This window comes from Scyliorhinus canicula, chromosome 14 (assembly GCF_902713615.1).
Source record: "Scyliorhinus canicula chromosome 14, sScyCan1.1, whole genome shotgun sequence".
NCBI classification, from domain to species: domain Eukaryota; kingdom Metazoa; phylum Chordata; class Chondrichthyes; order Carcharhiniformes; family Scyliorhinidae; genus Scyliorhinus; species Scyliorhinus canicula.
The window spans coordinates 24157283-24177563 of NC_052159.1; the positions used below are offsets into that span (position 1 = coordinate 24157283).

General features: G+C 51.2%; 1 protein-coding gene and 1 pseudogene across 3 annotated transcripts in view; both read left to right on the forward strand.

The window, feature by feature from the left end:
- Positions 1–20281, forward strand: part of gabrb3 (gamma-aminobutyric acid type A receptor subunit beta3) — a 628623-nt gene that overhangs the window by 494367 nt on the left and 113975 nt on the right. The gene's annotated exons all lie outside the window — the stretch shown is intronic.
- Positions 16538–16687, forward strand: LOC119977911 (annotated as a pseudogene).

Below are 20281 nucleotides of genomic sequence, written 5' to 3' on the forward strand. Positions count from 1 at the left end.
AACAGGGGCAACAAGTTAATTATGTTGCACTTTTAACATTTTAAAATATTCCAAGGCCCTTGTCAGTATTATCAAACAGAAATTGACAGTGAACAACATAAGCCAAGCTGATGTTCGGACAGATGACCAAACACTTGGTCAAAGTTACAACTTTGGCTCAAATTCTTGAAGTCCCTCCCTAACAGCACTGTGGGTGTACCTGCACCACAGGGGCTAAAGCGGTTCAAGAAGGCGGCTCACCACCGCTTCTCTGGGGCAATTAGCGATGGGCAATAAATGCTGCCCTTAACAGCAACACCCACATTCCATAAATGATGTTTTAAAAATGAAGGAATGTTTAAAGGAAGAGAGGGCGAGGGTGGGAATTCCAAAGCATAGGGTCAAGACAACTGTTGCCAATGGGGGAACGCTGGAAATTAAGTGATGGTCAAGAGGAGGAAGAGAGTGATCTTGCTGAATTAGAAGCTGGGTGAGGTTAGAGAGACAGAATGGGAAGAGGGCCATGGAGTGATTTGAAAATAAAGACAGTGGGCGGGATTTTCCGTCCAGCGACGCCGGAATCGTGGACCGAGCCCACCTGGTTGCTCAGGCAGCGGGGTTTGCCACCATCGCCGGGATGACCCAGATCCAGGGGCTGATCGACGCATCTCCCCCTACGAGCAGCAGCGCACGAGTAGCTGGCCTTCACAAAACAAAAGGGGTACCCACGCCATGAATGTGTAGATGGTGTATGACCGCAAGACGCACATCTTGCATGTCTACGCCAGCCCAGCCCATCCCTCACAGCCTTCTGACAGAGCACCGAGGCAGGTGGAACGTTTGTGAACAGGTGAACATGTTTCTACAGGTTTGTGCACGAGCCTCTAATGCTACACTGTGTGCTGCACCCATGCAAACTTAACTGGTGGCCAACTTTATGGCCTTAGGGGCCCTAACGCTCCATCTCGATGGTTCCCCCAGGTGGTACATTCGGGTGGAGGCGGCGTGCTGCAAATCCCGCCCTTGGGTTCCGTTTGGCGGCCATTCTCTGGAGTGACCAGGCCTGGATGGGCCCGACAGTCTCTTCAGTGTCCCAGTTGGTGTTGTACCCCCCTGTTCTGCTTGTTGGCCATCGGATGCGCCTGTAGGGACAGAAAATGCACAGTGTGAGGCAGTCAGACACGGGCAGCACAGGGGTTGGGCAGCTTGTGGCCTGTGTGTGCAGGGTACCCGGCCATGACGGGCGGTATGGGTGTTGGCACGTGGTGTAGGGGTGGCATGGTAGTGGTTAGCACTGTTTCTTCACAGGTTCACCTCCTGGCTTGGGTCACTGTCTGTGGGAGTCTGCACGGTCTCCCTGTGTCTGAGTGGGTTTCTTCCAGTTGCTCCGGTTTCAAAGAACATAGAACAGTACAGCACAGAACAGGCCCATCAGCCCTCGATGTTGTGCCGAGCAATGATCACCCTACTCAAACCCACATATCCACCCTATACCCGTAACCCAACAACCCCCCCCCCCAACCTTACTTTTTTTTAGGACACTACGGGCAATTTAGCATGGCCAATCCACCTAACCCGCACATCTTTGGACTGTGGGAGGAAACCGGAGCACCCGGAGGAAAGCCACGCACACACGGGGAGGACGTGCAGACTCCGCACAGACAGTGACCCAGCCGGGAACCGAATCTGGGACCCTGGAGCTGTGAAGCATTTCCCCCCCACAATTCCCAAAAGACGTGCTGTTAGGTAATTTGGACATTCTGAATTCTCCCTCTGTGTACCTGAACAGGCGTCGGAATGTGGCGACGAGGGGCTTTTCACTGTAACTTCATCGCAGTGTTAATGTCAGCCTACCTGTGACAATAAAGATTATTGTGAAAAGGTGAGGTGCGAGCAGACTGCCAGCGGGAAGGGTTCGGTCACTGTCTGGGTGGGGGTGGCGGGGGACAGGTGTTTGGGACGGGGATTGGTGCCGGGGGCACGGCGCTGGTAACTCACCCTGCCCGTCCTGAGGTGGTCATGCAGCTTTTTACGGCACTTCTGGCCGGTTGTGGCGGTGGTGTCCATGGCGCTCATGGCCTCTGCCACCTGCGCCTAGGCCTGTTGTACGGCGGTGGGTGGTAGCCTCCTTCCCACCCTGGGGAACAGGATGCCCTGCCTCTCCTCCATGGCAAACAGCAGGGTCTGCATCGGTGAACTGCTGTGTCCCTCTTCGGCCTGCCATCTTGTTGGCTGGAATGAGTGCGTGGGGGTAGTGGAGTCCTTATATGCGGCTGCAGCTTGTCAGCCTCTTGAGTTCCAATGCCAACCCCGGCCAATCAGACGCAATTGCTGCATTGGAGTTGCATTAGTCCCATGTGAAGCTTATGCAAGCCCATTAACGGATCCTGAATTGCTCCAGGACTGGTGCCACTATCGGGGTGGTAGAACACCACCGATTTCGTCCCGGTGTCAGTACTTAGGGCTGGATTTTCCTGATTGCCAACGCCGAAATTACATTCGGCGATTGGCTGGAGAATCCATTTTGACTCTGAAATCGGGGCGGTGCCATTTTTCCGCTGCTCCATCCCCTCAAAAATGGCGTCACCGCTGAGTATGCCACACGGCGTTGGAACGGCCTCAGGACGTGAGGCCCTCCTCCGATGCTCCTAACGGTGTGGGAAACGTGTGCTCATAGTTTTCAGTGACCTCGCGTGGTGACTGCGGACTGTGTCACATGCCGCCACAGTCGTGGGGGGAGGCGTGAGGGGGAGAGAGCCATTCCGCTGGCCGGGGCGGTGTGATAGTCACCACTGTTGTATATATCACATATGAGATGTAATACGGTAAGGCTCCTGTTCTACAGGTACGGGGGTAGATCCCTGCCTGCTGGCTCCGCCCAGTAGGTGGAGTATAAATGTGTGGGCTCACCGAGCTGCAGCCATTTCGGCAGCAGCTGCAGGAGGCTACACATCTCTGCTTAATGAAGCCTCGATTACACTCTCCTCTCGTCTCGTCATGATTGATAGTGCATCAATTTATTAAGCAGAGATTTTGATGCGGAGGATGGACCTCCGCATCAAGCTGGATCGCCTGCAGCTGTACCCTCAAGCAGGTAACGCCAAGTCGACCTTCGCACATTGGCTAGCTTGCTTTGAAGCCAACATCGGATCTGCAACAGAATCACCCTCAGAGGCACAGAAGCTCTAGATCCTGTATACGTGGCTGAGCTCCGATATCTTTCCCCTCATCTGGGACACGCCTACCTACGCTGAGGCCATGGTGCTACTGAAGGAGAACTACGCTCTGCATACCAAGAAACTCTACGGCAGGCACCTCCTGTCCACGTGGCACCAATTCCCCGGTGAGTCTGGAAGATTTCTGGCGTGCCCTGCACGCCCTAGCGAGGGACTGTGATGGCCAGGCCATTTTGGACGTTGAACATTCTGAACCCCTAATTAGGAACGCTTTCGTTACGGGCATAGGGTTGGCGTACATCGCCAGCTCCTCTTAGAAGGGGCTACCCTAGATCTCGCGATGACCAAGAAACCCGCGATCTCACTAATGGTCGCCTCCCGTAATATACAAGTGTACGCCCCCGACCGCACGGCGCCCCCCTCCTGGACATCGTGGACCCCACCAGCTAACACACCATCGTGGACCCCACCAGCGACCGCCCCAAGTCAACTCCAAGCCTGCGCCGCGTGGCAGCAAGCCAACACCGGGGTACCCAAGTGTTCCTTCTGCGAACAGACAAAGCACCCCCGGCAGCGCTGCCCGGCGCGGAGCGCACGCTGCAAGGCCTGTGGGAAGAAAGGACATTTTACTGCTGTGTGCCAGGCCCGCTCGATCACCGCTTAACCAGGCCCATTATTCCTGCACCCCCCATGTGCAACCCATGGGCGCTGCCATTTTCACCCCTGCAACCCATGGGCGCCGCCATCTTCCCTCCCCATCAGGCCTTTTGCAGCCCGTGGGCGCCGCCTTCTTTAACTCCGCTCGCCATGTACGCCCCGTGGGCACCTCCATCTTCCCCGCCTCAGGACCCCTGCTCATCGGGCCACTCACCAGCCAGGGGCCTTCCAACACCAGCTACAGCTCGCCTCCATCACAATCAACCAGTCCCAGCCGCACAACCTTGCAACCGCGTCGACGATGGTAAAGGTCGATGGGCGCAAGATATCATGCTTTCTTGACTCCGGGAGCACAGAGAGCTTCATCCACCCTGATATGGTATGGCGCTGCTCCCTCGCGGTACACCCCATTAACCAGGGAATCTCCTTGGTCTCCTGATCACACTCCGTGGAGACCCGGGGGTACTGCACCGCCACCCTCACCATCCAGGGCCTAGAGTTCAGCGACTTCCTGTTCTACGTCCTTCCCAACCTCTGCGCTGCCTTGCTATTAGGCCTGGACTTCCAGTGCAACTTCTAAAGTCCAACCCTGAAATTCGGCGGGCCCCTACCACCCCTCACTGTCTGCGGTCTCACGACCCTTAAGGTCAACCCGCCTTCTCTGTTTGAAAACCTCACCCCGGATTGTAAACCCGTCGCCACCAGGAGCAGACGGTACAGTGCCCAGGACAGGACCTTCATCAGGTCTGAGATCCAGCGGCTGCTACGGGAAGGTATTATCGAGGCCAGCAGCAGCCCCTGGGGAGCCCAAGTGGTAGTTGTGAAAACTGGGGAGAAAAACAGGATGGTCGTTGACTAGTCAACCATCAATCGGTACACGCAGCTCGACGCGTGCCCCCTCCCACGCATATCAGATATGGTCAATCAGATTGCACAGTACCGGGTCTTCTCAACAGTGGACCTGAAATCTGCCAACTACCAGCTCCCCATTCGCAAGGCGGATCGCCCGTACACCGCGTTTGAAGTGGATGGCCACCTTTACCACTTCCTTAGGGTTCTGTTCGGCATCACTAATGGGGTCTCAGTCTTCCAACAGGAGATGGACCGAATGGTTGACCGGTATGGACAGCGGGCCACCTTCCTGTACCTGGATAACGTCACCATCTGCGGCCACGACCAGCAGGACCACGACGCTAACCTTTCCAAATTCCTCCACACCGCCAAACTCCTCAACCTAACGTACAACAAGGAGAAGTGCGTGTTAAGCACCAACCGCTTAGCCATCCTCGGCTATGTGGTACAAAATGGAGTTCTAGGGCTCGACCCCAATCACATGCGCCCCCTCATAGAACTCCCCTTCCCCCAGTGCCCCAAGGTCCTGAAGCGATGCCTGGGGTTCTTCTCATACTACGCTCAGTGGGTCTCTAACTTTGCGGACAAGGTCCGCCCACTCATTCACTCTACCGTTTTCCCCCTGATGGCCGAGGCTCACCAGGCCTTCAACCATATCAAGACCGACATCGCCAAGGCTGCGATGCACACGGTCAACGAGACGCTCCCCTTCCACGTCGAGAGCGATGCATCAGACATCGCTCTGGCTGCCACCCTCAACCAGGCCTCCAAAATTCGGCACTCCTCCGTAGAGAAGGAGGCCCAAGCCATCGGAGAAGCTGTGCGACATTGGAGTCATTACCTGGCCGGCAGGAGATTCACTCGCCTCACTACCAACGGTCGGTTGCCTTCATGTTCAATAACACACAGCGGGGCAAGATCAAAAATGATAAAATCTTGAGGTGGAGGATCGAGCTCTCCACCTACAATTACGAAATTTTGTATTGCCCCGGTAAGCTCAACGAGCTTCTCCAATGCCCTATCCCGAGGTACATGTGCCAGCGCACAAGAGGTCCACCTCCGGGGTTTTGCTCCCAACATGGCTGGCAGCTCCAGGACCCGTTCTCCTTCACAAGCACGTGCAGCTCCACAAGGCGGACCAGTTGGTCGAGAGGGTACAGCTACTCCATGCAAACCCGCAGTACGCCTACTTGGCGTAGCCCGACGGCCGCCAAGACACAGCCTCCCTCAGGGACCTGGCAGCAGCTGGGTCCTTCTGCCCCGGCGCCACCCTTGCTCCCCCCAGTGCACCTCACCACAGCCCCCGCTCCAAGACGATCCGTCCTCCCCTTGGTCCCACCCGGGGATGAAGATGAGGCTGACACGCTCCCAGAGTCATCGGTGACCGAGCCGACGCCTGCATCACCACTGGGACTGCGGCGCTCACAACGGAGGATCAAGGCACCCGATCGGCTGAATTTGTGAACTTTCCCCAATATTTTAACCTTAAAATGCACGTAAATAGTTTTCCACCACCCCCGCTCTACTCTTTTTTTAATAGGCGGTGAATATGGTAGTCACCACTGTTGCATATATCATATATGAGATGCAATACGGTAATGCTCCTGTAGTACAGGGTTAGATCCCTGCCTGCTGGCTCCGCCCAGTAGGCGGAGTATAAATGTGTGTGCTTACCGAGCTGCAGCCATTTCGGCAGCAGCTGCAGGAGCTTACACATCTCTGCTTAATAAAGCCTCGATTACACTCTACTCGTCGTAATTGATAGTGCATCATGTGGCTTCGGTGAGGGTTGGGGAAAGTGGTGGGGGGGTGATCCGGGTGTGGCAAGGAGGGTTACAGGGGGACACTATCTGGCAGGCCGGGTCAGCGCATGTCCGATGCCACGTTGTACGGCGCAACTGCTGCAAGTTGCCGCTGTACGCATGCGCGGCCACAGACCCGGCAATTCTCAGTCCGTATCCGCAGGTAAAGCTTTACATGGCGCGGCTGCTAGCCCCCCACCAGGCACAGCTTCAGTGTGGGAGCGGCACCGACTTTTATTGTCGTAAGACTAGACACATGCTCCGAACAATGCCTCAAAATCAGAAGTCTCTGAAATGGAGAATCAGGCCCAAGAGGTTTAAAACTGAGGCATTCTCTGCAATTCAGCAGCAGAATTAGGAAGGGCTCAAGTTTCCAGAGGGTACAAATTGGGGTGGCTGGCTCGGGAAGCATTTGAATGCTCTCGTTTATGAAACGGTATTTGACTCTCTCTGTCTTCTGCACAAAAGTTATGATGGTCACTTGAATTCCATCAGGGATGTCTTCAATTCTGAGGAATTGGCATGGGGTGAAGTTACAGCACCCCATGGTGCTTCCAGTTTTCCAGGGGGAAGCTGATGAATAAAGGCCACAGTAAACAGCACATCACTAGCCTGCTCAATACGATGGATGTACTGCTTGTTGATTGAATGCTGAAGTCCAAATGAAAGGATCCAGGACCATAAACAGTCAGTGCTCTGGGGCCCTTCACAGTCAGTAAAAGATCTGTCAGAATGCAAGATGCAGAAATCAAAGATACAACAACCAAATCCCCAGCAACTTACTCCTACGAAGGTCAGAATGTGCCTGAACTTCTAACACCATCTTATGTCGGTGTGCTGGGACTTGTGTGGATTCCTGAAAACTGGGAGATTGTTCCCTTCAGATAAATATTTTTCATTTATCAATAACGTCCATTCAATCTTTCTGAAATTTTGCACAGATCACTTTAAGCTGTCCTAAAAGGACCATTTCTTTGCTCTCACACCCTCATCCTATACCGACACACCAATCTCACAGACCAGAGGGTTTGCTCCATATTATCTACATTGGCTTTAAGTTGCAAGGCACTTCATAAGAGGAGAAGCATTTTCTGATCAACTCTTAAGATTTGCACACAATTCAGGGATAAGAATACCCGGGCTTTGAGTTTGCCAGCTGTTACGGGCAGGGAGAGAGCAGGTGCAATAGTTCGCCCCGTTTTTTTCCTGCCACTCGGATGTCCGAAACAAGAGGTGAGGTTAGAGGGAGCGTTTTAGTGTTGTGACTTTTAGCGATAACCACAAAGCAGTCTTTCCAAAAAGTTTAAATCAGAGGAACAGATCAGGGGCCCGATTCAGCGGAAAAAAACCCAGAGCCCATTTTGGGCGTGAACAGCGGGGTGTTTCTCAGAGCCTGCAGCGCCGAGGACGACCCCGCTTTTAAATGGGATTTGCCCCGCTGAGGCCTCACTTCCTGCACTGACAAGCTGAGTTCGGGGTGCAATTTTTAAATGTTGCCCCGATCTCTCGACCCCCCCCCCCGCCCCCATTCTCCGGACTTCCACAATGCCCCAGCCTACTTGTTAGGGGTCCTCGAGCTCCCCTCACCCCACCTCATAAGGTCAGGGCATCCCCGGGCCCGATCCCCAGCATTGCCAACCTGGGCACCTCAGCATTGCCAGCCTGGCACCCTGGCAGTGCCCCTGCCAGCCTGGCAGTGCCACCTCAGCACCCTTAGAGTGCCACGGTGGCAGTGCCAAGGTGCCAGGCTGGCAGTGTCAAGGTGCCCAAGTGGCATATGGATGCCAGGGTACCACCCTGCCCAGAGCCTGACCAGCTGGGGGGACTCCAATCACATTGGGACCGCCTGGTGCCATTACACCTGGTCCACATTTGTGGAAACCAATGCTAAATTGTGCTAATGCTAAACCAATGCTAAACCAGTGCTAAACCAATGAAGGGCTGATTTAACACAGTGGGCTAAACAGCTGGCTTGTTGTGGTGAATGTATTCACTATAATGTAAGCTGTCTGTATAGTACTGTGGCCTATGGCCAGGGAATGGTAATATGATCTCCTTCTATGTATTGCACTGTGACCCTGGTGGGCTCCTCCTCTGGCTCCGCCCCCTGGGGCGGTATATAGACCTGCCGCCTGTGGGCAGCGCTCATTGTTACAGCAGTCACAGGCAGGCAAGTTCTTGGATAATAAAGCCTATGTTCACTCGTTCTCATCGTCTTGTAGTGAATTGATGGTACATCACTTGTAAAGCAGCGCAAGGCTAGCAGCGCAGGTTCAATTTCCGTACCAGCCTCCCCGAACAGGCTCACAGTAACTTCATTGAAGCCTACTTGTGGCAAGAAGCGATTTTCATTTCATTCATTTTCAACAGCAGCATGGCAGAGTATCCCAGGCAGGGGCATTCGATCCCAGGCCAGGTGATGCTCAGCATAGACACATTTTAGTGAAGCTAACTGCTCACTTAAATATGTAAATCTGGATCCAGATCGTGATGTCTCGCGAGATCTCATTAAAGGCCTCGCACGAGATTTAATGGCCTCGACACGTCACCCAGTTAGGTGTGATGAGGCAATTCGATTGTGCCCAACATTTATTCACACAACATCCCAAAATATAAAATCATTGAAAAGCACTCACTCCCTCATGCACACAGATAATAACACAGAAGTCCAGAGAGCGAAGCACGCAGCTAAAATAGTAACAGAACACAAGAAGCAAATCAGGTTTAAATTGAGTCCTAGAAGACCTGGATGTGTTCACTCTCGTGGTTCTTTGGAGATAAATAGAAGTTGGAAGTCTCTGAAATTCCAGTTGAGGTTACGTGTTTCTGTAAAGGCAAACGTTTACAGATGAAAATGAATTAATCCCCACACAAGGGAGTGCAATCCACCTTTCATAAGGACAAGGGGAGTCCACATAGAATAAAAATAGGAACAAAGTTTTCTTTACAAACGAGGTATATACATTTCCTGGTGGACCTCTGCCAGGTTCCTGCTTATTCAGTGCCTTACTGGCCAACCCTCCATACACTGGGTTATTGAGATACCCTTCCCCATAGCGGGGGAGCTCATACTGCGTAAGGAGGACGGGAAAGACAAGCATCCCCACCCCGTAAGTCCCATGTGGGATATTACGGGCGGGCTTCTTCAATAATGGGGCTAAGTCCTCACACCCGCGACAAAACGGGCACGAATCACTCAGGACTTTTTACTAGAAAATCCGGGATGATTCCCCATTTTTAAGGAGGCTTGCAGGGCCCCGGAGTGCTCCTCGCAGCTCCGGCTGCTGATACGGGGCCCTGCGCTTCCGGCTGCGGGTCCGTGCACGTGCGCGGCGGCCACCTGCAACGCCGGCCCCGTGCGACATAACGGACCCATACAGCGGGCCGGCGCCGAAGAAGTAGGCCCCCCCCCCAGATTGCGCGTGCCCGCCGATCGGTGGCCCCGATCACAGTCCTGTAGGCCCCCTCCAAAGACTGATCCCCCCACCCCCCACCTGGGCGGCTACCGCAGTTGCAACACCGAGCTCCCACCGGTGGAACCATATGTGAACCACGCCAGCGAGAACTCAGCCAGTCATCTGCGGAGAATCACCACGGGGGCCTCTTTCAACGGCCCCCGACCGGCACTGCGTCGACCGCGCACGTCCGGCTCCCGCCGATTCTCCGGTCACCGACGTGGGTCCGGCACGGAGAATCCTGGCTCACAATCCTCCCCACCAAAATCCAAAAACCCCCTCGACGAGCGATGAGATGAGAAGGAGAAGCAGGCGGAGGACATCGGAGTCTCTTTGGCTCATGGAGCTAATGTGCTGGGTCAGTCAGCATATACCACGCCGGTGAACGCTGTCTGCAGCAGGACGGTTGCGCCGGAAGATCATCAGGACGCCACTGAGCTATGGAGTCGACGTCCGAAACCGCCAAGGCGTGCGTCTTTATCTCAGAGTTGGAAGACACAACGTCGGGCATGTCGGCTTCGAGGGAGACTGGAGGTGTCAGAGCAGGATCGTTCGGCAATGGAGCCGAAAGATCCAGGACAGGCTTCTTTCGAGGCACTGCACGTGACGTTTCATCAGTTGGCCCCGGACCCGGATTTGGTATGAGACTGTGCCTGTTTGGTCCCATTGATGGATGAAAAATTCAGAGAGCCAGTGAGCACCGTCATTGAACGAAGGAGCACTGCGTTGTCAGGTGCGAAGCGCCGGTATTTTTTGCACGTGCGTGATTGGGCCGGGTTTGCCCAGTGTGGGTGTTGTGGGGGGGGGGGGGGGGCGGGTGTGCTGGCAGACCCGCCTATATTGCATTCATGCTGAGGGCAGGTCGGGAATTGTTTCGAGGGCTTCGGAGATCGGAACGCCATTTAAAAATGGCGTCCCGCTCTTTCGCTACAATGGGGACTTCCGCGAGTGGATCTCCCCGCCTTAAAAACGGGTCTGTGTGGGGTCTCAGCCATGTTGACATTGCCAGAAAGATAAAAAGATAAAGGATCTTTGATTTGATTGAATGTCTTCCAGTTAGTTTTTCTCAAGGTTAAGACTTCAGTTGGGTACTTTCTTTTCCTTCAGTTTGTAAAGATCTTACTGCAGACTCATAGAGACAGCAGGCAACTAGCAACAGAGAGAGGGTGAAAACAGCTCCTCTTCTTTAGAGCGGCTAGAGGCTTCTGACAGGTGCTCTCTGAAAAAAAATGACCTGGCACGAGCCAATCATTACTGTTGCCAGGCAGAACCCTATCCCTGGCCAGCTCACCGGTTGCCAGTTAGCCAATCAAACCGATTTCCTCCAAAGCCGGTTCCTAAGAAGGCAGTGCCAGTCAGTGTCAACTTGACAGTGCCAACATTTGTCAACTCGGCAGTGCCAACCTGTGCTAACCTGGCAATGTCAACCTGTGCTAGTGGGCAGTGCCAGGTTTGGGCCCTCTGGGTTTACATGATGTGTGGTGGGATTGCCGAAGCCTTTTAAGAAGGGGAATTTGGCAGTGACAATGGAGCAAGTGAGAGGGAGGAACCTGGCATTGAGGGGGGGGGCCTTTCATTGAGGTGTGGGGAGCAGCGGTGATACTGTGGTTGTGGGGGAGGGGAGAACCTCCGATAACTGTACCATGGGGGTGGATTGGAGAGCCCTCGATACCTTTGTGGTGTTGGAGATGCAGGAGTCTGGGGAGAGTTTAACGTCAGTGCTGATCAGGAAGCCTTTTAGAGATGGCATCCCGATCTCTGCGGAGCTATGGGGGCACTATCCCCCCACCCCACCCCTGTGAGACTGATGGCGCCAGAGTGGCTCAAGATCTGATCTAAACACTTGGCTGTGCATTTGGAGGGATACGGCTAGTTTTCAATCAGACTCTGACAACCATGTTTAATTACTTTAGGGGGTTGAGTTACAGACCTCCGATCCTAATGGCACTCAAAGCACTCATGAAGGCCCCAACTTCTCAACCTCGCCCCTCACCTCAGGTGTGCTGATCCTCAGGTTAAATCACCACCAGTCAGTGCTTTCCCCTCCCCCCTCAAAGGAGAAAGCAGCCGATGGTCATCTGGGACTCTGGTAACTTTACCTTTTACCTTGCCTTCCCATCGCACTAAAACAACATATAATGTGAAATATTAATTTAATGAGGTGATGTGGAACAACAAAACACAAATTACACAACAAAAAACCGTGATGTGGAGATGTCGGCGATGGACAGGGATGGGCACACTAAGAAATCTTACAACATCAGGTTAAAGTCCAACAGGTTTGTTTGGAATCACTGGGACTCACCTGATGAAGGAGCTGTGCTCCGAAAGCCAGTTATTCCAAACAAACCAGTTGGACTTTAACCTGGTGTTGTATGACTCCTTACTGTGTCCACAACTGAAAACACCGCTCGTGATTGCGTTTGGTTTGCATTTGGATTGTGTTTAGTGTGATTTGCCAAATAATTTATGAGTGCTTCATTTTGGTGCTGCCCATTGCTGGCAGCTGCATTGGAGGCAGGCTGCTGACCACAAATCCCCGTTGGTAAGGGCGACCTTAACCATCGGCCTCTGGTTGCCGGAGGCTCTGAGGGCCCTGATTGTGTGGGAGAGTCCTTGCAAAGTGGCAGAACACGCCCCAGTTGTTGTGGAATCCTGAAAGTGTCCTGCCGTTGGAAGAGTGACAAATAAGCTACTGTCACCATCAGGAGTGCCCTGACAGCAGCCCCCCCCCCCCCCCCCCCCCCACACCCCCCAGATACAGAGAGCATCCACTCATCCGCAAACATGAGGTATGATCGTACCTCCCTGCTCACCACAAATGGGTGAGAACCTGGCAAAGATGCCAGCTGCCTCATTCATCTCTCACACTGGCAATGAGGCCTTGCCCAGTGTGTGGGCTTGCAGATCTGAACACAGCCCCCAAAACCTTGGATTGAGCTGCTGGAGCTTGCTCTCTATCAGAGTCACCAATCTCTAGACGGAAGATGCAGTGAGTTCAGAGGAGGGAGTGACCACAGCGCTCATGGACTGGACTGTATGGATCAGGGCATATATTCCCTCTGGAAGCTCCACCAGATCGCCATGTGCCTCTTGCTTTATATCCAGCAGTTTCTGCCGGATCGATGGCTCCAGATGCTCGACATCTGCCTGGGGCTCAGCGTCTTCCCTGTGTCCTACACTCCGCTGTCTATCCTCGGAATTCTCTTCTCCGACAGCTGCTTAGGTGATTGTGATGTGCTGCATTCAGTCTGTGCTGCCATCTGAATGAACCCCCACCCCACCGAGGTGCCAGTACCTGAGGTGGTTGAGATGTGTGGGGCAAGGATGCGACGCTACAGTATCTGAGGGCCTCCCTGCTACGAAGTCGATAGTGGACCATCTGGATCTCCATTCGGTCTGGATGATAATCCAGATGTATATAAAATAGCAGTGAGTAACCATGAATATTAAAGAGACAAAGTAAGAAGCTGCTGCAGCACCCAACATAAATATCGCGATGCAGGATGTGAAATGAGCAGTCACCATTACATTGCCTTCCTTGTCCCTACAACATAGAACATAGAACGATACAGCGCAGTACAGGCCCTTCGGCCCTCAATGTTGCACCGACATGGAAAAAAACTAAAGGCCCTCTAACCTACACTATGCCCTTATCATCCATATGCTTATCCAATAAACTTTTAAATGCCCTCAATGTTGGCGAGTTCACTACTGTTGCAGGTAGGGCATTCCACGGCCTCACCACTCTTTGCGTAAAAAACCCACCTCTGACCTCTGTCCTATCTATTACCCCTCAATTTAAGGCTATGTCCCCTCGTGATAGCCACCTCCATCCGCGGGAGAAGGCTCTCGCTGTCCACCCTATCTAACCCTCTGATCATTTTGTATGCCTCTATTAGGTCACCTCTTAACCTTCTTCTCTCTAACGAAAACAACCTCAAGTCCATCAGCCTTTCCTCATAAGATTTTCCCTCCATACCAGGCAACATCCTGGTAAATCTCCTCTGCACCCGTTCCAAAGCTTCCACGTCCTTCCTATAATGAGGCGACCAGAACTGTACGCAATACTCCAAATGCGGTGTACTAGAGTTTTGTACAACTGCAACATGACCTCATGGCTCCGGAACTCAATCCCTCTACCAATAAAGGCTATCACACCATAGGCCTTCTTCACAACCCTATCAACCTGGGTGGCAACTTTCAGGGATCTATGTACATGGACACCGAGATCCGTCTGCTCATCCACACTACCAAGAATTTTACCATTAGCCAAATATTCCGCATTCCTGTTATTCTTTCCAAAGTGAATCACCTCACACTTCTCCACATTAAACTCCATTTGCCACCTCTCAGCTCAGCTCTGCAGCTTATCTATGTCCCTCTGTAACCTGCAACATCCTTCCGCACTGTCTCCAACTCCACCGACTTTAGTGTCGTCTGCAAATTTACTTACCCATCCTTCTGCTCCCTCCTCTAGGTCATTTATAAAAATGACAAACAGCAACGGCCCCAGAACAGATCCTTGTGGTACGCCACTCGTAACTGAACTCCATTCTGAACATTTCCCATCAACCACCACTCTCTGTCTTCTTTCAACTAGCCAATTTCTGATCCACATCTCTAAATCACCCTCAATCCCCAGCCTCCGTATTTTCTGCAATAGCCGACCGTGGGGAACCTTATCAAACGCTTTACTGAAATCCATATACACCACATCAACTGCTTTACCCTCGTCCACCTGTTCAGTCACCTTCTCAAAGAACTCGATAAGGTTTGTAAGACTTGACCTACCCTTCACAAAACCATGCTGACTATCCCTAATCATATTATTCCTATCTAGATGATTATAAATCGAATCTTTTATAATCCTCTCCAAGACTTTACCCACCACAGATGTTAGGCTCACCGGCCTATAGTTACCGGGGTTATCTCTACTCCCCTTCTTGAACAAAGGGACCACATTTTCTATCCTCCAGTCCTCTGGCACTATTCCTGTAACCTTCATATCTAATGAGCGCCTACCCCCCCTCTTCCCCCCACCCCCGAAGATTGATCCCCTTCACTCTTGCCCTCAGAAACCTTCCTTTTCTCGACCAGCAGATTTCATACCCCTCTTCCAATGTCCTCTTCCATTGGCATCAGCTCTGCCAGTTTGGAACTCCACCAGTGTTCCAGCATGTGCGTCCTCTTCTCCTGTGAATACATAAGTCACTCTTCTGGATGGCTGAGGTTGACATACTCCTCCCTGACAACGCTTGTCCATGATCCCTACACATTACAGTACTGTTCCTTTCTACTTGCCATCCTACTTTGCCTGAAATAGCGTTACTCGGCACCAATTTCCTTTGCCACGAGAACTCTTTGTATACCAAATGCGTGCCCACCCATGCACCTTCATTCAAACTGCAAAGTGCCTTCCTTACTTTTACAGAGCAGCAAGAGTCATTGACCTTCTCCCACCACAAGACCCAGGACCTGTGCACAGTCCCACGGCTGTCGACTATCCTCTGTCCAGACTTTCTTTGTTAAATACGGGAGACTTCCCCTTGCCAACACCTGGCAGCTGTGTCTCCCCCTGATCACTGACTGTCTGAAGGAGGAACCACATCAGTTATCGGGGAAACAAGGGGCTGTGTGCATTCACACACTTGCATTGCGACAAGCTTGGCCCTGTCCTCTGGCTGCACATGTCTCAATTCCCTTGGCAGGTTAGTCCTGCCTGTACTGCAGGATAGCAGAGATTGCCTCTCACTGAAGAGAGTCCTGCAACTGGATACAATTCCTCAATCTTTGCTTTAGTCTTCCCGGCGTTCTTGAACACTACTGGTGGCCCTTTTAAACTCCCCACTTGCCACAACCACAGTGGGAGAGTCGCCCCTACCCCTGCCCCCCGACTGCTTTGGCCAGTCACCGCCTAATTGCTGTTGGCAGCCATGTTGGGCAGGAGACAACATTATATTCATTTCCCAGTCCCTCCAATCTGACCTGCACGTCGAGGGTAATATTCAGGCATTCGCGAGCCCTTCCAACAAATCAACTCTCTAAGAGTCAAATCTAATACTCTTCTGGCCATTTAAGCCTGCCCAAAGGAAATTAAATAGGATTCAACGTCCTCTTCACTAAATTTGGGTACTAACCATAAATGTTTAAAAAAATCAGAGTTCTGCTCCGAATCCGAATCCAAAACAACATTTCTCATGGCACCCAAAATTTCCAATTACAGCCGAGCTTTTCCTAATTCAGCCTATCCGATCGCAACTACAACTACCAGATCTCTCCCACAACAATTCTATTTCCATCTCTTTACCTTTCCTCTCTTAGCGCTTTTTCCTTTTCTCTCCACTCTTTCTCCTGTTAGAACTCTAATTCTAAATTCCTTGTGGCAATTCCTCCTTCTGTTTAGATTCTTGTTAACACCACTTTTAGTCAGATTCTGGTTCCTTGCTTCCTCTGCCTCTGGTTCGATATCAAAGTGATTCACTAGAATTTGGATGATTTTGGCTTTTTACACTTTGGGTCTTGTGTTTATCTGCGTAGCCCATAGTTTTTCAGTATTTAATGTTTTTAATGCCGCCCAAATTACTTCACCCTGATCTACAAAGGCCTTAGCATTAAAATGTGGCAATTTTAAATCATTGTCCAGTGAACGTGGATGAGACTATCCCATTGCACTCAGGGTATGCTGACGCCTGTGAAGTCCCCAAAGGCGGGATACCCGACTGCAAAATTTGTGTAGTGCGGGACTGCTTTCGCGCTTTTTGGGTGGCAGCGGTTCACAATACTGCCTCACAGCGCCAGGGACCTGGGTTCAATTCTGTGACTGTATGGAGTCTGCACGTTCATCCCCTTGTCTGTGTGGGTTTCCTCCGGGTGCTCCAGTTTCCTCCCCCAGTCCAAAAATGTGCAGGAAAGATGGAATAGCTGTACTAAAAATTGCCCCTTCGTGTCCAAAAACAGTTCGGTGGGGTTACGGGTATAAGGCAGGGGAGTGGGCCTAGGTGGGGGTGGTCTTTAAGAGGGTCGGTGCAGACTCAATGGGCCGAATGGGATCAATGAACCAATAGATCTCTCTTATTTTTTTTCAGTTCCTGTATCAAATTTTAAACATTCCCATTTTCAATTTTACTGCCGCTAATTCATTTCAAATCTGGAATCAAGACCCAACCTATTACGGAGTGGGGAAGATATGAAATAACTTTTCACACTTTTTCTCACTTCTTGGTTGTTTACAACAAGATGTGTATTTGGAGGGAGTGGTTTACCTTTTTTGTGTGACTTTGGAGTTTGGGTAAGTGTGGTGATGTAACCATTGTAGTGATGTGTACTTGCAGTAGGGGGATGTATGCCTGTATCTGTAATACAGGTTCCTCCGGTAAGCCCCTGCCGGCTAGCTCCGCCCACAGGGAACTTGTGTATAAATATGCGTGTGAGTCACTCAGACCCCAGTCTACAGTTGCAGATGGAGGAATAGCATCGCACAGCAATAAAGCCTCTATTGTACTTGTCTCTCATCTTTGAGTATAATTGTTAGCGCCACGGTAAGTTTAAATCCGAAGAACAATTCATGCTTATTCGCACAGCCCAAAACATAAATGCAATGAAGAACACTCATTCCCTCATGCACACAGGCAAAAACACACAAGTACAGATGGACTTAGCGAGTGAAAAATGCAGTTAGAATAGTAACAGAATGCACGAAGACAGTTGTGGTCAGATTGAGTACTTTAAGCTGTATATGGTGCAGGTCTGGATAGGATTCCCCCTTGTGGTTCTTTGGAGATGAATGGGAAAGTTGGAAGTTTTAGGATTTTCAGACAAGGTTATGGCTAAGTTTCTGTAGAGGAAAATCCCCTGCTCGCACTGCCTGATTGTTAGACAGAGTTCTGCTCTGCTGGCTGGAGGAATGGTCGCTCATGCCCCGGTGGTTTCCAGACATACCAGGTGTTTCTCCCTGGTGCTTGGAGAAAACCATTTATCTGAAGACAGTTTCACACATGAATCAATAATGCTATTGTCTATTCAGAGAGAGTTGTAGTTTGAAGCCTTGGCTGTGAAATGGTCAATAGATGACAGCCAATCATGATTAAGTGGTTTCTGAAGCTCTCTTTTGTCAAGAATCGAGCTTGGAGTCAGTGGGTCTGGGAGTCCATTGAATTTGTTTGGATAAGTCCACAAATAATAGAAGGTGTGAATTCCACAGATGTTTTCGTGTTGCTATGTCCGTTCAAGGAGCATCCCACCCACAGTCATTTAAGAACTTTCCTGAAGCATATGTTCTGACATGAGTTAATCCTTTCTCTGTCTGGAAACTACAAAAGGTCACCTGATCCTTGGTGGCCATCTTGCTCAGCATTTTGTCCACATTGCCTGACGCCTGTACCTCAAATGTGAGGAATATCCTTATTGGGCGTGACGCATGGACCATAGAATCATAGAATTTACAGTGCAGAAGGAGGCTACTCAGCCCATCAAGTCTGCACCGGCCCTTGGAAAGAGCATACTACTCAAGCCCATGCCTCCACCCCATCTCTGTAAACCAGTCGCCCCACCTAACCTTTTTGGACACTAAGGGGCAATTTAGCAGGGCCAATCCGCCTAACCTGCACACCTTTGGACTGTGGGAGTAAACCGGAGCACCCGGAGGAAACCCACGCAGACTCCGCACTGACAGTGACTCAAGCCGGGAATCGAACCTGGGACCCTGGAGCTGTGAAACAACGGTGCTAACCACTGTGCTACCGTGCCGCCCAGCCTTTTACGTTCAGTTGCTGAAAGCATGGGACTCCTGAGCAAGAATTTGGTATTTCCACCTGGAAGATGGATAAAAGCAGATTCTCACGGGGCAGGGTTACATCTGAAATCTGTCTGAGAAAACCATGACTAGTTTTTGTGTGAAGGGCTGCTGTGATATATCAGAGTAATAGTGAGGATTTCTATAGCAGTAAATAATTCATATCAAGGATGAATGACTAATTTTCTCCTCTCGACAGTGAGTACTCTGATAATATTCCGACTGATCTCTCGTTTGTTGTTTTATTCATAAGCTTCAAGGACCGTCTTTTCAGTGATGCCATTTTGTTGCTGAATTGGTGCTCAGACATCTTGGTATGAGGATGATTAATATTAAAGCTAAATAAATCATTGGACATCTTGATCACAGGATGAAAAGTCAGATTGTGTGATTGTAAAATACAGTACAGTGTTTGGTACAGCACTGAATGACCAGACACAAGGAACACAAAAATAATTTGTGGCCTGGAGCTCGAGGATGCAGAATTCTGGGACCTGCAACCAAGCACTGGGCAGTGTTTACTGAGTGTGAGAATACCTTGTTCCCCATTGTGCAGGAAATCCTGGCCCGGGGCGCGGGGGGGGGGGGGGGGGGGGGGGCGGAATGGTAACTTCCCACCAGTACGTAAACCTGGCCATGCCAATCTGACACCCAATACAGCAAACCTCAACACTGAACCTGTGGTGAATGTGTAATTGGTAATTCACACTGTACCTCACTGTTGTCCCTGTGGGCTCCATCTGTGAGCCACTGTGCGGCTCTGCCCACGGGGGGAGATGAGGAGCATGTAGAGGGCTCCTCCCTAGGCTCTGCCCCCTTTAGGGAGTATAAGTGCTGTGGTCCTGCGAGACCGCCCTCAGTATCGTGCAGTCGCAGGCAGGCTGAGTTGTAAGCCGATTAAAGCCACAGTTTACTTCAACTCGTGTCTCAGAGTGAATTGATGGTTGCATCAGAACCCAATGGAAAGAAATATCAGGCAGGTTCTCTGACAGGCCTCCTAGCCGCTTTGCCAACTTCCACTTCAGCAGCACATTGAAAATTACTCTCGGGCAGGTTGCTGGGACATTTGTTTCGGCCTTTATTAGCATTTTATGGCTTCAAGTATGATCTATAAGTATGTACAATTGGCTCCGGGACTGTTAACATTCAGGGATAAAAATCCACAGCGTCCAGGGAAGGTTGCCTGGCTGCAAGCCAGCTCACTAATACTTTGGACTGCATTTGCCTACATGTGTACACCACGCTGCCTGTTTGCTTCTTAGTGTGTGCTCAAAACGTAAGGTTTGCTGAGCGCATTCTCTGCCAATCAAACCCTAATGACCAGAATTAAAACAGCGCCTCTGAGTCACTTGTTCCAGTCTCGACGAGGCAAGTGGGGAGGATTCCTACATTAAAGAGTCACCCAGAGTTATTAGCAGGATTCTCGTTCCCTTTGGTTGTTCTGAAGTAACTCCCCCCTTACCCCCCCCATCCTCGTGTGCTATTGATCCCATCTTGAGATCAGTGCAGAGAGAACAGAGAATGATGCGTGCCAGTTCCTGAGTGGACTGGTTTTATTGATGTGCT